At 42.7% G+C, this 15848-nt stretch overlaps 1 protein-coding gene across 2 annotated transcripts in view; it reads left to right on the top strand.

Annotated features, from left to right (window-relative positions):
- The window catches only part of minar1 (membrane integral NOTCH2 associated receptor 1), a 46875-nt gene that overhangs the window by 13486 nt on the left and 17541 nt on the right, over nt 1-15848 (top strand). The window lies entirely within an intron of this gene.

Here is a 15848-nt window from a genome sequence, read left to right as displayed (position 1 = left end):
CCTAGTCCATGCTGTAACTGAGGCCACACAGCTCCCCATTCCAATAAACCACTGAACGGGGCTTGCAGCATTCTATGTTACCGATATTCAACAGGGTCTTGCGATCACAGGAAACACGTCCAAGGCAACCACTCGCCGTTAGCTTGGACACTGCCAACTCCAACACTTTTCTGTAGCAGGCAGCAACACATCCAGCTCCTCCGCTATTGAGCAATTCGCTGATGGGGTCGACCTGCAGCGCTTGAAGTTCTTAATATTCAGCGGTGTCTTGTGATCCTAAAAGAGACGTTTAAACAAGACAGTAACAGCTTTGGTTGGACCCGGAGAGGCCGCAGCATCCGAGTGCACCACCGTCTTACCGGAAAGCAAAACAAGCTACAAACCGCGCCGCCTCACCATCTATACTCTGCCTACTTACTGAAGTGAGCGGAACGCAGATGGTGAGGAGTCCTTACTGAGAGCAGGTTGGCTGCAGAAGTTTTCCAGCCCTTAGGACCTGCACTGACTTGGCTCCAGTCTGATTCAAATCGGGGTTGGGATGTGTTGTGGAGGATAAATGTAAAGTTGTTACTGGTAAGGATTTGCTTGGAGAAGAGTAACAGGAATGAACGGCACTGTAGACTGCTGAGACTGATGTGTTCAAAGTTTGTGCCTGAAAGCGCGTAAATCTCCTGGAATGTTACAGTTGTGAGTTTTCCCCTGAGGCGTTGAAGCTCGTCTCAGTATGAGAATCACCCTCAACAACGTGATACTCAACAGCGAACGCTACATGGTAATTTATTCCAAATATCTTGTCACAGAGTTGAAATTATGCCGTGTTAAATGATGAATTAATGGCGTCGAGGTCGGCTGTGAATTAACTCAGACCAGACACGCCCCTCTGGATTTTACTGTCACGCAGATGTAGCTGGGACTTCAAGCCCGGTCTGAGGCAGAGAGACTAATGTGGTTGCAACGTCCGTTTATACATTTACCAACATTAAAGGGAGAAAGAATTAATGAGATGTAGGACAGGGTGGGAGGAGCCTTGTGCTGATCCCAAACACCAACAGGCCTAGTGATTCTGAGAGGCCTTGGCTGTGCACACAAAGTGGAACATAAACTAAATGTGCTCTAATACAAAATTACTATTACAAGTGATTAGTCACTTTAATTTTATCCGTCTCGTCCCAGTTTAAGTGAAAACAACAGATTCTCGGCTTAACGCTAAACCTCTAGTGCAGGCAGCTGGAAGCACAGTACTGCAGTGATGAATGCAAATGTGCTCGGTACTGCATGCATTGTTCTGCAATTTCTAAGGGTCTCTTTGGTAGGACAGGGGTCAGCGTGGCATAGCTTGGTACAGGGAGATTAGGATTATGAAGGGTAGAACAAGCAGGATAAAATAAACTGGTTTCAATGTCTGATGGATCTGGAAGATGGCGGTAGAGATATATGATTTGGATGACAGAATTAATGACTTTGTGGCCATGTTTGTGGATGATAAGGTGCATTGGCCTTCATCAATCATGGGACTGAGTTTAGGAGCCGAGAGGTAACGTTGCAACTATATAGGACCCTGGTCAGACCCCACCTGGAGTACTGTGCTCAGTTCTGGTCGCCTCACTACAGGAAGGACGTGGAAGCCATAGAAAGGGTGCAGAGGAGATTGACAAGGACGTTGCCTGGATTGGGGAGCATGCCTTATGAGAATAGGTTGAGTGAACTTGGCCTTTATTCCTTGGAGTGACTGAGGATGAGAGGTGACCTGATAGAGGTGTACAAGATGATGAGAGGCATTGATCATGTGGATAGTCAGAGGCTTTTTCCCCAGGAATGAAATGGCTAGCACAAGAGGGTACAGTTTTAAGGTGCTTGGAAGTAGGTACAGAGGAGATGTCAGGGGTAAATTTTTTACACAGAGAGTGGTGAGTGCGTGGAATGGGCTGCCGGCAACAGAGAAGGAGGCGGATACGATAGGGTCTTTTAAGAGACTCCTGGATAGGTACGTGGAGCTCAGAAAAATAGAGGGCTATGGGTAACCCTAGGTAATTTCTAAGGTAAGGACATGTTCGGCACAGCTTTGTGGGCCGAAAGGCCTGTATTGTGCTGTAGGTCTTCTATGTTTCTATGATACGAAGATAGGTGGAGGGGCAGGTAGTGTTGAGGAAGCAGAGAGGCTGCAGAAGGACTTAGGCAGATAAGGAGAATGGGCAAAGAACAGGCAGATGGAATACAGACTTTGGAACTGTATGGTCATGCACTTTGGTGGAAGAATAAAAGCATAGACTATTTTCTAAATTAAGAGAAAATTTAAAAATCTGAAGGGCAAAGAGACCTGGGAGTCACTGTGAGGGATTCCCTGCTGGTTAATTTGCAGGTTGAGTCCGTGGTGAGGAAGACAAATTTCAAGAAGATTAGAATATAAAAGCAAGGATGTAATGTTGAGGCTTTATAAGACACTGGTGAGGCCTCACTTGGAGTATTGTGAGCAGTTTTGGACCCCTCATCTAAGAAGGTATGTGCTGGCATTGCAGAGTGTTCAAAGGAGGTTCACAAAAATGATTCCGGGATCGAAAGGCTCATCATATGATGAGCATCTGACGGCTCTGGGCCTGTAATCACTGGAATTCAGAAGAATGAGGGGTGATCTCACTGAAACCTATCGAATGTTAAAAGACCTCGATAGTGGATGTAGAGAGGATGTTTCCTATGGTGGCAGAATCTAAGACCAAAGGACACAGCCTCAGAATAGAGGGATGTCCATTTAGAATGGAAATGAGGAGAAATTGTTTAGCCAGAGAGTGGTGAATTTGATGAAAAGGTGCAGCAGACTCGATGGGCCAAATGGTCTAATTCTGCTCCTATAGCTTATATGAAACAGCACAAGATACAGGGGCCCAGGGGTCCGGCACACACACAGAGCGCATGTTTGTTGTGTTAAGGGCACCTCACTGGCCTAACTGCAAACTTCAGTTATTCCTGAAGGGGTACCAGAGTAAGCCTGAGTCACAGCCGCAATCGCCAGCATGGATGGATGATCACGGTGGGGGGAGTGATGAATCCAGTGTTACGGAATGGGATGGTGGTGGAGGGAGCTCAGCACCGGCAGGTGAATTATACAACATAGAATAGTTCAGCAAAGAAACAGGCCCTTTGGCCCACAATGCTGTGTTGAGCTAATAATCAAAACAGCAAATGTGATGAGACCCACCTTTAATCTGTCATTGTTTACATTAGGTATCATTGTCCTATCACCCAGGAGACAGAGCCGTGGGCACAAGGGCAGTGTAGAACCCGACCAATTCCTCAACAAATCAAGAACCTTACACCAAAATGTACGAACCATGGAACACTCCCAAATCATGTGAAAATATGTGCCCACCTCATTTTTACACTTCCAGCATAAATTATTATCAACAATCCCCATTTTGTAGAGTCTAGTTGGTGTCCAATAATATCTGTGTGCTATCTTATACTGAATAAATTTCCCTCTCGCTTCCCTAATATGTCTACCCACATTTGATGAAATATTTGACCACTCATTATCTTCAATATCGCTTCCAAGATCCTTCTGCCATACTGCTTTGAGATTGTTACATGGTTCACCCACAGAGTGCTTGAACATTTTATAAAAACCCAGATATCCCACTGCGAGGGAATGGACTGAGGAAATGGTTAAGCTTTCATCATATGAACACATGTTGGGAAGAATTAACAGTGAGGGAAAAGTGCAAGACACATGGGATCAATTTGGTATGTTAATTTAAACTTAAATTAGAAGTTTTTTTCTGTTTCTTAGTTTTATATGTTTTCCTGTCATGGGATGGCTGTGTAAATATGTTGTACCGTATCTGCTCTATGATATGCTGTGCTGCTTTGTAAAATAAGAATAAATAATAATAAAAATTTGAATTACAAAAAAAACAGCAAATGTCAGAAATACTCAGGTCAGAGCATCTTTACAGAAAGAAACAGCGCCATCATTTCAGTTTAGCAGGTCAAGCAGCATCTGTCGAGAAAGAGATTAGACTTTCAGATCAATGTTGCCCTCATTGATCTGAAATGGTAACTCGGTTCCTCTCTGCACCAGTGCAGCCTGATCTGTTGTACTACATGTCTCTGCCATGTTTGGTTTTATTTCAGATTTCCATCATCTGCAGATTTTCTATTTGCCGACAGTGGGGTCAGGGAGTGTTTCGGACATGAGGTACTCTGATGACTTTTGGAGAAAGGCAGCAAATTGAAAGATTGTTGCCTGAACTGGAAGGTATTGTTGGGTGAAGGGGCAGCAATTGTAGGGTCAGGCAGCAGTATAGATATGGAAGCTCACAGCAGGTGGTGAAGCTCACGGTATGGTATACTGTGGCGGGCTGATGGAATGAGGTGTTGGCAAGCCGTGACCTGAAGACTTAGCCAACAGGATTTGCCTCTATTGTTGCAATAGGAAGACGTAATTGTCCCCAGAGTGATCAACAACGTGTGCTCACAGGACAACTCAGACCTAGTTCCTGAAGGACCACTGAGCAGGGAATTATGTGGACCTGTGCAGAAACAATATCAGAGCTGAAGTGTCCAGCTGGATTTCTGGCGCAATGTATTATGAGCTAGAAACTTTAATGAACGTGTTTCAATGCAGAAATCCTTTACAGAAGCAAAGAGCATAATGCAATTAAGCTTCGAGCCTCTTTTATACAGACCTGCATAATGAAAGTCAGTGTCAAAGCAGAGGACATGTCAACAACTGAATATAGATTACATAGAAGGATAGGATGATGTTCCTTGAGAGAAGGATGGGAATATGAGAATTAACTGCAACCCAGACTGGTTTTATTGAATATCTGCTCCTACTCTGTAATCTTTCTGAAATTCTTTGTGTCAGTTTCTAGAGTGTGTTGATCGCAACGCTGCATTGGTTGTACAAGGTTAATCTCAATTAAGTCCCTGCTGTGGGTGGCATCGGTGCATAACCATACTCAAGATTCAAATTAGGTGACGGCTGTAGATTAGCCGACGGGAAGCTTGAAATAACCATGCAGCTTTACATGAATAATAAATAATGTTGTATGAGAGTTAAAACTAAATTAAGTTATCATCTTTGAAGCACTGCTTCATGAGTTTGAATGCACCCACTGAACGTGATGTCACTCCACTTTAGTTCATTTAGCTGAACCAATTTTCATTGTGCGCTCTCAAAATGGACAGAAAAGTCTCCAAAGTCATCCCACTCAAGTGGAGAGAGATGCTCAAGTTGTTCTTTGTTACATGAGACTTAAAGCAGCGAATGGAGGCTTTTGAAATAAAACAGAAAATGTTGGATGCTTTCGGAGCTCTGAAGAGAAAGAAACAGAGTTATGTTTTAGATATGTGACTATCTGCTCCACCTACTCTCATAATAAGACATTAAGGTATTTGGCCCATCAACTCTGCCCTGTCATTCCATCATGGCTGATTTATTATCCCTCTCAACCCCATTCTTCTACCTTCTCCCCATTACATTTGCCACCATTACTAATCAAGAACCTATCAAACTCCACTTTAAATATTACAAATGACTTGGTCTCCACATCCATCTGTGGCAATAAATTCCATAGATTCACCACCCTCTGGCTAAAGACATTCTTGCTCATCCATATTCTAAAGGGAATCAGCATATAGGAGGGAGATTGGCAATCTGGCTGAGTGGTGCCACAACAACTTCTCAGTCAATGTCAGGATGATGACCAGGTAGATTATTATTGACCTTAGGAGGAGGAAACTGAAGGTCCATGAGCCAGTCTTCATTGGGGGTGTGGGGGGGGGGTAGGATTCAGAGGTGGAGAGGGTCAGCAACTTTAAGTTCCTTGGTGTTATTATTTCAGAGGATCTGTCCTGGTTCCTTCAGGTAAATGCCATTACAATGAAGCATGGCAGTGCCTCGACTTTTTAGAAGTTTGTGAAGTTTCACCATGTCATCTAAAACTTTGATTAATCTGTATAGACATGTGGTGGAGAGTACATTGACTGGTTGCATCATGGCCTGGTATGGAAACACCAATGTCCTTGTATGGAAAAGCCTACAAAAAGTAATGGATACATCCCAGTCCATCACCAGTAAAGCCGTCCCCGTCATTGAGCGCATCTACATGGAGCATTGTTGCAGGAAAGCAGCACCCATCATCAAGGACCCCCACCACCCAGGCCATGCTCTCTCGTTGCTGTTGCCAACAGGAAGAAGGTACAAGAGCCACAGGACCCACATCACCAGGCTCAGGAACAGTTACTAACCCTCAATCATCAGGCTCTTGAACAAGATGGGATAACTTCACTCACCCCATCACTAAACTGTTCCCACAATCAATGGAATCATTTTCAAGGACTCTTCATCTCATGTTTTCAATATTTATTGCTTATTTATTTATTATTATTAATTTTTCTCTATATTTTGTGCAGTCTTTCACTGATTATTTTGTGTTTCTTGTATTTACTATGAATGCCACAAGAAGGTGAATCCCAGGTGACATATGTGTACATTGATTAATTACTTTAAACTTTCGGACCATGCCTGAGAGATTCTAGTTCATGCTGCATGCTGACACGGGCTGCTTCACTCACTGTACAATTGTGAATGGGACTGAGTATCAATGAACATCCCACTTCTGGCCTGGTGATGGAAGGAAGAGCATTTGCAAAGCCTCTGATTGGCATCGGATTAGTGCGGATCTCTTACGGAGATGTCCTGGGGTGGGATGATTGATCTCCAGCATGCTGAACTGCCTTCCTTTGTGTGAGGGATGACTCCAACCATTAGAATATTTTCCCCAGTCACCGGGATGTTTTGATGCACACGAAGTCAGATGTTACCCTGAGGTCAGGGGCAGGTTTTCTCACCTTGTGTCTGAAATTAGTCTCTTTTGGGAGCAAGACTGTGGTGAGACCTGATGCTCTGTGACCCTGGAGAAACCCAACCTGTGCATCAGTAAGCAGACAATTGGTGAGTAAGTGTCATTGCTGGTGCTTCCTTCCATTACATTGATAACTGAGAGTGGGCTGATTGGCTGGCAGCTAGCCAAATTGGATTGAGTCCTGATGCAGGGTTTCAACCTAAACTATCAACAATTCCTTTCCTCTCACAGATGCCGCTCGATCCGTTGAATTCCTCTAGCGGATTGTCTGCTGTTCCACATTCCAGCAAACACAATCTACTGTGTCTCTTTTATTGGATTTATTCTGCTTTTTGTGAAACAGTATTCCACATTTTCCACACCACTGGTTAATGTAACTGTAATGGAGCGGACCCAATCCTATTGGATGTCTGGCAGGCTTGAGGAGCAGATGGCCCACATCTGTTTATATTTTTTTTGTCTGTGTGTCAGAGTAAAGAAGAAATTTTGGGAAGGTAACAATAAATAGAGAAAATTTAAAAGGTGGGCAACCCTTCAAAAAGCAAGGTTAGCTAGTATGGGTTGGATTAATCAAGGAAAGGGTAAATAGCAAAGTTTCTAACTGCAGAGTTTCACTCTTCTTTAGAGTAATCTTGCAAATATTACACTTATGTCCAAAAATAGATGAATAGGGTAAAGTTAATTTTTAAGTAACAATGGGTAAAGCTTTGGAGCTCATCATCTGGAAGTAAATTCATTGTGACTTGGAGTAACGTGGATTAATAACTGACAAGAAGCTGAGATTTTTTGAACAAAAATTGCATCAGACAAACTTGAGTGAGTTACTTGATGAATCAATGGACAGGGTTGATGAGGTTAGTGAGGTTTTGTGTGCATGAACTTCAATCGGACATTTCATGAAGTCAGCAAAACTGAAGTCTGGGAATTGAAAGAGACCGTGTGAATGAGAGGTTGCAGAAGGCAGAGGAGTGGTAAACAGTTCTGGTTTCCGGCAGCAAGGAGATATTTCTGGGACTGCTGTTCACATCATTGTCTTCTCATCAATATTAATGGTAGGGCCCACGATCAACATTAAAAGCTTGAAGGAACTAAACTAATTGTGCATAAAACAGTAAGAAAGTCAAGAGTAGGTCTGAAGATGACAGAAATACACTGTTGGAATGATGACAAGTGGCAGATGAAATTGAATACAAAAAATTGTGAAGTGATATATTTTCAAAGTGCCTGCACTGACTTGGTGTAAGAACTGTCCAACTTGTCTCACTGCCCAGCTATTGTCTCACTGCTCTGGCAATCCTTTCTTTTACTTGTACATATCAAAAGTTGCTCTATTCTGCAGCTTCCACTCTTAGTCAACACATTCCAGATAATAACAATCTGCGCTGCAATAAAATATCTTTTTCACTCCTTGGCTGATATTGTCTCAGAACTAAGGCTCTTTATTATTGAGCCCCTAACAAATGAAAAGAGTTCTACCCCAAATGTTCCATTAACCTTTGCATTGAGAAAAAAAATAGCCTCACTTCATCTGGTCTCTCCATAAGGTCAACATCCTCGTCCTAGTAATGTTCTAGCAAATCTCCTCTGCTTTGGAAATCTTCCTAAAGTACCATGTCTTGAATTGAACAAAATGTAATGAGTGGTTTATTAAGGAATCAAGTAAATTCTTTGTTTTCTCCTTGTATACCTCTAAGTAAAGTCACTGACTGAAGATGACTCTGTTTTTAAAATGCTTCATCAGACTCCACCATCTTCCAAGCCTTTGATTGTAAAATTGTAGTTTATAATTCCAAATTCCTTCTTCCAACACACCTTTACCTCTTTGTGGAATATTAATCTTCCTTTTAATATGAGGCTATTACAACAGCTGGCCAGCAGAATTCCTAGAACTCTTGTTCTCAGAGCCATTACGACCTTCAAGGACAATTGCCAACAAATACTAGCCTGGATCTGCAACACTCCTTGCCTGAGTCAAAAAGATGTGTTTCCAACCACTGCCCCCTTACTGCATCCGATTGTACTAAATAGTAACTTTCAATTCCCACCGCTGCCTGTAAGGAGTTTGTACGTTCTCCCCGTAACCGCGTGAGTTTCCTGCAGGTGCTCCGGTTTCCTCCCACAGTCCAGCGACGTAGTGGGTGGTGGGTTAATTTGGCATTGTAAATTGTACTGTGATTAGGCTCAGCTTAAATTGGGGGGGTTGCTGGGTGGCTCAGCTCAAAGGGCAGGAAGGGCTTATTCCGTGCTGTATTTCAATAAATAAATATTGGTTTAAGAAGTTTACATATCAGAAGAAAGAATTGGAGTAGAAAGGAAATTAAGTATTACATTTTTACACATCTAGAGGCGCAGAATTCCCTGAAGGTGTACATAATCAAAACTTCAAAAGTGGTGAAAGTTGATGAAGCTTCAAAGAAGGAGAGTGATTTAATTTAGAGGCATGCAGTGAGAAAACAATTAATTATTAGGATTCCTTAATAAATCACTGGTTACATTTTGTCTAATTGTGATTACAGTGCTTCCAGTTGACCAGTGAGATGTTAAATCCTGAGGCTTTTCTTGACAAAGAGATCTCCATTCACCAGCTGGCTTAACGAATCATGCAAATAAGTTCATCTGCTTGCTCTGTGCTCCTTGTGTTGTTCAGAGCCGCGTAATGGCTGCACATGGCAGCAAGAGATAAATTATACAAACTCGTCCAGAATATGGGAGACACACTGGACAAAGCCAGCACCTGTCAATTTGGCTCCTCCCTGACCACATCGCAGAAGAACAGATTAGTGTTGGAAGTGTTGGAAACCTCAGTTCTGCTGTCCAGACAGTAACTAAGAATGATGCCCATGCATATTATTGGTAGACTCATTCCTACACTAGTGAGCTCCCTCATTGCTCAACTGTACATCCATATCCCCTCATCCATTCCTCAGAATCAGAGTCACTTTATATATATAGTTAAGTTAAATAAGTAGTGTAAAATTAGAAATTAAAAAAGTAGTGAAGTAGTGTGCATGGATTCATTCAGAAATCAGATGGCAGAGGGGAAGAAGCTGTTCCTGAATCACTGAGTGTGTGCCTTTAGGCTCCTGTACCTCCTACCTGATGGTAGCAATGAGAAGTGGGTGATAGGGGTCCTTAGTGATGCATGCCACCATTCTGAGGCATCAGTCCTAGAAGATGTCATGGATACAACGGAGGCTAGTGCCCATGATGGAGCCCATCACTACCTCTCACCAGTAGACCCATCCCTGTACCCACAAAGCTGTCCCCTCGTTCGTGTGTAGAGCTGTTCCTTTCATTTTCCAATCATTACCCAATTCATCTCCTTAGTCCTGGTAAAAAGCTGCTGATTGGCTGAGAACTCTGTGAAATGTAACTGCCTTTATTGTATCATTTAGTTTGCCATGGTCACTGCAAAATGATTCTCACTTTTTCCTCTTAGACTGAGAATATTTATTGAAGTGACATAAGCTGGCAAAATAGTTTGTGATTAAGACATTACTATTCAAGTGTGATCTTTACTCATTCATAATCCTTTAGGTACTGTTTCAAATCGGGAAACAAAAATCAGCCTAAAGGCTAATAGAATTACGTTGGAAATAATCTTTTTTGTGTAGCTGAACACCAAAGCTGTGACCAGCTGCCTGCGGATTGGCTCATTAGCATACCGTGTAATGGGCTATTGTGCAGCTTGGAAGTAGGCAAAGCCATCTGTGGAAATCCATGGTATTGCACAAGTTCTAAAGAACTGCTCCTCAGACCAGTGGCATATAATTTCAAACTGAGAGCTCCATTCATGAGAATGATTCTTATTGATTGGTATTGCCTTATTTTAAGTGGCATCATGTGCTAATTGTAATTTCCTATCTCCTTGAGATGCTTAACAAAGCCTGTTTGTAGAGCTCATGCTGTGAGTTTAATAGACTGTATAAAAGAAAATACTAAACCTTAGTGGATTGATTTCACCCATATTTGCTATTTCCTTCTGACATAGAAAGAGGCTATTTGGCCCATCAAGACTATGCTGGACTCAGAGCAACTCCCATTACCAGTCTATTACTTATTATCTAAACAGATGTACACTGAAATCGGTAGCTGGCCAATGGAAATGCAGCAGATCGTGTAACCAAGCCAGTTATTGGATGTTTTTGTTCCATGTGCGTGGAGATGGGAGGAGAAACCTTTGAGATAAGTGAACTCACCACAGTCATGTTTATCCTTCATCGCCAAACAATTTCAGCCATAGAAATAAAAGCCCAGATTCGGAATTTAGATCATAACATTCAAAGATGCAAAGTTCAGAAATAACCTGCAAATGAAAATCTGCAAACTGGAAATCCGGAAAAAAAGCCCAGAGCTTTCTGAAACCATGCAGACCTTCACTCTGTGACCTTTGACCCAGAGCATTAATTCCCTTTCTCCCTCTACAGATGCTGCTTGACTTGCTGACTCATTCCTGCGTTTTATATTTTTGTTTAAGTAGTCACTTCCTGAAAGGCTGGTGTATCGCAGGCATTTGTCGTTAGCCTCCTGTGGGGAAACTGAGCCTTCCCACATTCATACACAGATGGTAATGCAGTTGGTGCAGAGCACAAACTAACACACTGCTGTATCATTTATGCTTTATTTAGAAATACAGTGTGAAACAGGTCCTTCCTGTACTTTGAGCCGCGCTGCCCAGCAATGCCCCATTTAATCCTAGCTTAAACACCGGACAATCTGTAATGACCAGTTAAACTACGATCCGTTACACCTTTGGACTGTGGGAGGAAACCGGAGCACCTGGAGGAAACCCACGTGAATACAGGGAGAACATACAAACTCCTTCCAGGCAGTGACGGGAATTGAACCCGCGTCACCGGTACTGTAAAGCGTTGTGCTAACTACTATGCTACCCTGCACTGATGAATCCAATTTTTTTTAAAAAGATTTGTAATTGTAAGGAGCTACATAAGTACTTTGGGGCAGTCTTCACTGTGGAAGATGCAAGCAACATGCCAGAAATTGAAGAGAGTCAGAGGGGCAGAGGTGGGTGTGGCGGCCATTACTAAGGTGAAGGTGCTGGGGAAGCTGAAAGGCCTGAAGATGGATAAATCACCTGGACCGGATGGACTACAGCCCAGACTCTGGAAGGGGTACCTAAAGATACAGTGAAGGCATTCATGGTGGTCTTTAAAGAATCACCAGTTAAGGGAGGGTTCTGGACAATCGGAAAATTGCCAATGTGTCTCTCCTGTTGAAGGATGAAATTCTAGAGTATGTACTCAGAAGTACGTTGACAGGGAGCCACACACAAAGTTGTTGAACAAAGTAAGAGCTGTGGTATTAGACGCAAGGTACCATTGGCTGATTGGTCAAAGTCAGAGTGACAGATAAAGGGATCTTTCTTAGGTGGCTCCTGATCGCTGTGAACTTCTGCAGGGGTAAGCGTTAGAACTGCAAATCTTTACTTTATATGTTAATGATCCAGGATGAAGACTGGTGGCATTGTGGCCAAGTTTGCGGATGATAGAAGGATAGGTGGAAGAACAGGTTGTGTCTCGGAGGCAGGGAGCCTGCAGTAGGTCTTGGGGATAGGAAAAGAAGTGGCAGATGGAATACAGCATAGGGACATGTGTACTTATGCACTTTGCTAGAAAGTTAAAGGCGTGGTAATGTGGGAGACAACTTAGAAATCCGGAAGTACAAAGGGGTTTGGGGTCTTAGTTCAACTTGCAGATTGAGTCAGCAATAAAGACGACAATGTTAGCAAACATGAGGAAATCTGCAGATGCTGGAAATTCAAGCAACACACACAAAATGCTGGTGGATCGCAGCAGGTCAGGTAGCATCTATAGGAAGAAGCGCTGTCGACATTTCGGGCCGAGACCCTTCGTCAGGACTAACTGAAAAGAAAGATAGTAAGAGATTTGAAAGTAGGAACGGGAGGGGGAAATGCGAAATGATAGGAGAAGACCGGAGGGGGTGGGGTGAAGCTGAGAGCCAGAAAGGTGATTGGCAAAAGGGATACAGAGGGATACAATGTTAGCATTCATTTTGAGAGAACATGAAGATAAAATCAAAGGTATACTGCTGAGGCTTTACAAGGTATTGCTCAAACTATATTTGGATATCTAAGGAAGGATATGATGGTCCTGGAGAGAGTCCACAGGAGGCTCACAAGAATAATCCCAGGAATGAAAAGCTTAATTTATGAGGAATGTTTGATGTCTCTCGGCCTATATGAGATGGAGTTCAGGAAGATGAACCAATCTAATTGAAGCCTACTAGATACTGAAAGCCTGGATATAGATATGGAGAGGATGTTGCCATTAGTAGAAGAGTCTAAAGTGAGCTGATACAATCTTAAAATAAAGGGCTGTTCCTTTAAAACTGAGATGAAGAGGAAATTCTTCAGAGAGAATCAGAATCAGGTTTAATATGATTGGCATATGTCGTGAAATTTGTTGTTATGTGGCAGCAGTATAATTCTTATAAATTATAGATTTTATATAAGTTAAATTAAATAAATAGTGCAAAACGATAAAAATAAGTAGGGAGCAGCGATTCTGGGGAATTCATTGGGCTGTAGAAGTCAAATCATTGGATCTATTTAAGGCACAGATTGGTAAATTCTTGATAGGTAAAGGAGTCAAGGGTTACAGGGAGAAAGGGGAGAATGAGATTGAGAATAAATCCATCCTGATTGAATGGTAGGTTAGACTCAATGGTGAAATAGCCTAATTCTGTTCCTATATCTTGTGGTCATACAAGACTGCAGTCTCCTACACTCCAATTTCTGCACACTGGTGGATGCAATGATTGTTCTTTATATCATCACGGTGTTCACAAGAGTATTATTCATACCTGCAGACTAATAGTATCACTCCTCGGACTGGACTGGGAGCTGAGCATTCCTGATTCCATCAGGCACAGTGTTTATGGAAGGGATTACCACTCGAACTGAGCAGTGATACAGGGTGACGCAGAGTTGATCTGTTTGCAAGCAAGAGAGTCCTGAAGCTCAGTGTCAGCAGCCTATCTCATCCTCCAATGGAAAAGAAATTTAATGCAATGAAGTACAATGGCAAATGGGAGTCAAATCAGACAAAGAAAGAAATAGAGAAAAAAGGAAAAATGGGTTGAGAGGGGAGCAGAAGTAAGAAAAGAACATGTTAAAAATAGAAATGCTTAAAATTTGTAAGAATAACTTTGCATACAAGTGTAAATTGTTCCCTTAGCAAGAATGCTTGATTAACCTAGTGTACGTCCTGTAGGCAGTGCGGCAAACGGCAGCAGTGGCCTTTCGGATCTGGTGCTACTTTAATTTAGTTTTTTAATTTAATTTTAAGGCACAATTAGGGTTTAGGGCAATGGATAACAGAGCGACTATCTACCATCGCCAGATACTGCTACAATACAGAGATCACCCAAAAACAAACCTTCATGGAAGTCTGCTGGTTAGATTGCACGACCTCGGCTTGCTAAGGGAATCGGCCTGCAGTCCTCAGTCGCCTGATGCCGGTGGCCGGAAGTGAGGTGAGTGGGCAGGAGTCCGTACCAGGAAAAAAGCAAGCCCCAGCCGGCCAGCTCTCCCGTCCATTCTGCTCTCCAATGGACATTAAATTGGACTACATCTGTGGCAACGAAATACTCGGCGGCAGTACAGAAACAGATGGAATCCCAGACGCCGCCATTCAGTTGTTTATTTATGTAACAGATTTTCCCCCGAGCCATCAGACTACCAACCTACTGACCTCTGCTGTGCCTATTGTCTTGTTTATTATTTATTGTAATGCCTGCACTGTTCTGTGTACTTTATGCAGTCCTGGGTAGGGCTGTAGTCGAGTGTAGTTTTTGTGTTGGTTTACGTAGTTCAGTGTAGTTTTTGTATTGTTCATGTAGCACCATGGTCCTGAAAAACATTATCTCATTTTTACTGTGCACTGTACCAGCAGTTATGGTTGAAATGACAATAAAAAGTGACTTGACTTGAGTTAACAATTATCACTTTCTCAGTGGAGTGGTCAAGATATTGCAATTTATCAGTACTAATTACCTCTTGCGATTTTAATTGGTATTTAATCTGATAATCCAGCCAATTTTTAAAATTAGTGGCAAAGTCAAGGACAAGTCTTCATTCAACATGGTGGCCAACATTTATTGGCCTTCCCCAACTATCCTTGAGGATGTGGTGCCAAGTCACCTTCATGAACCTCTGCAGTCCTCCTAGTGAAGGACCTCCCACAGAGCTGTGGGATTGGGAGTTCCAATATTTAGAACCAGTGATGATGAAGGAATGACGTTATATCTCCAGGTCATAATGGAGCCTGCAGGTGATGGATTCATACTCCTATTGTCCTTGTCCTTCTTGGTGGTGGAGGTCATGGGTTTGGCAACAGTCAAAGGAATGAACTGCATCACATTCCATGGAAGCTGTACAATGCTGCCTCTATCTCCAGTTTTGTGGAGGTGATGAATATTTAGGGATGTCAGTCAAGTAGGCTGTTTTATCCTGAAGAGTGTCAGGCTTCCTGAGTATTGTTGGAACTGCACACCTCCAGGCTTGTGGGAACCATCCCACCATGCTTTGTACCACGTAGATTATCTTGAAAGCCCTTTAGTGTGTCAGGAGGTGAGCTACTACCTAGCTTCTGACCTATTCTTGTAGCCATGCTGTTAGTGAGGCAAATTCAGCTGAGCTGCTCATCAATCATGCTAAGGATGGGGGACTTAGAGATGGTAATGCCATGGAATGTCAAGGATGGGTGGCTATCCCCTTCCTCTCTTGGCCATAGTCTTTGCCCATCATTCCAGTACAAATAGCGCACTGATGTTATTTGATCACCAACCACTCACCTTCATGCCCTGAACTTGCAACCGGCTGTACATCAGTAGGGTGAATGATGAGCTCAAATCGATTTTCCATTGACTGATTTGAGTCAATGATAATTTGTAAAGTAGTCCAGAATGAATTTTGCAGTCTGTACTCCCACACATCCTTTTAAG

The sequence above is a fragment of the Hemitrygon akajei genome, chromosome 30 (genome assembly GCF_048418815.1).
Source record: "Hemitrygon akajei chromosome 30, sHemAka1.3, whole genome shotgun sequence".
Taxonomy (NCBI): domain Eukaryota; kingdom Metazoa; phylum Chordata; class Chondrichthyes; order Myliobatiformes; family Dasyatidae; genus Hemitrygon; species Hemitrygon akajei.
The sequence above is the reverse complement of the archived record's forward strand: the minus strand, read 5'-3'. Positions and strand labels throughout refer to the sequence as shown.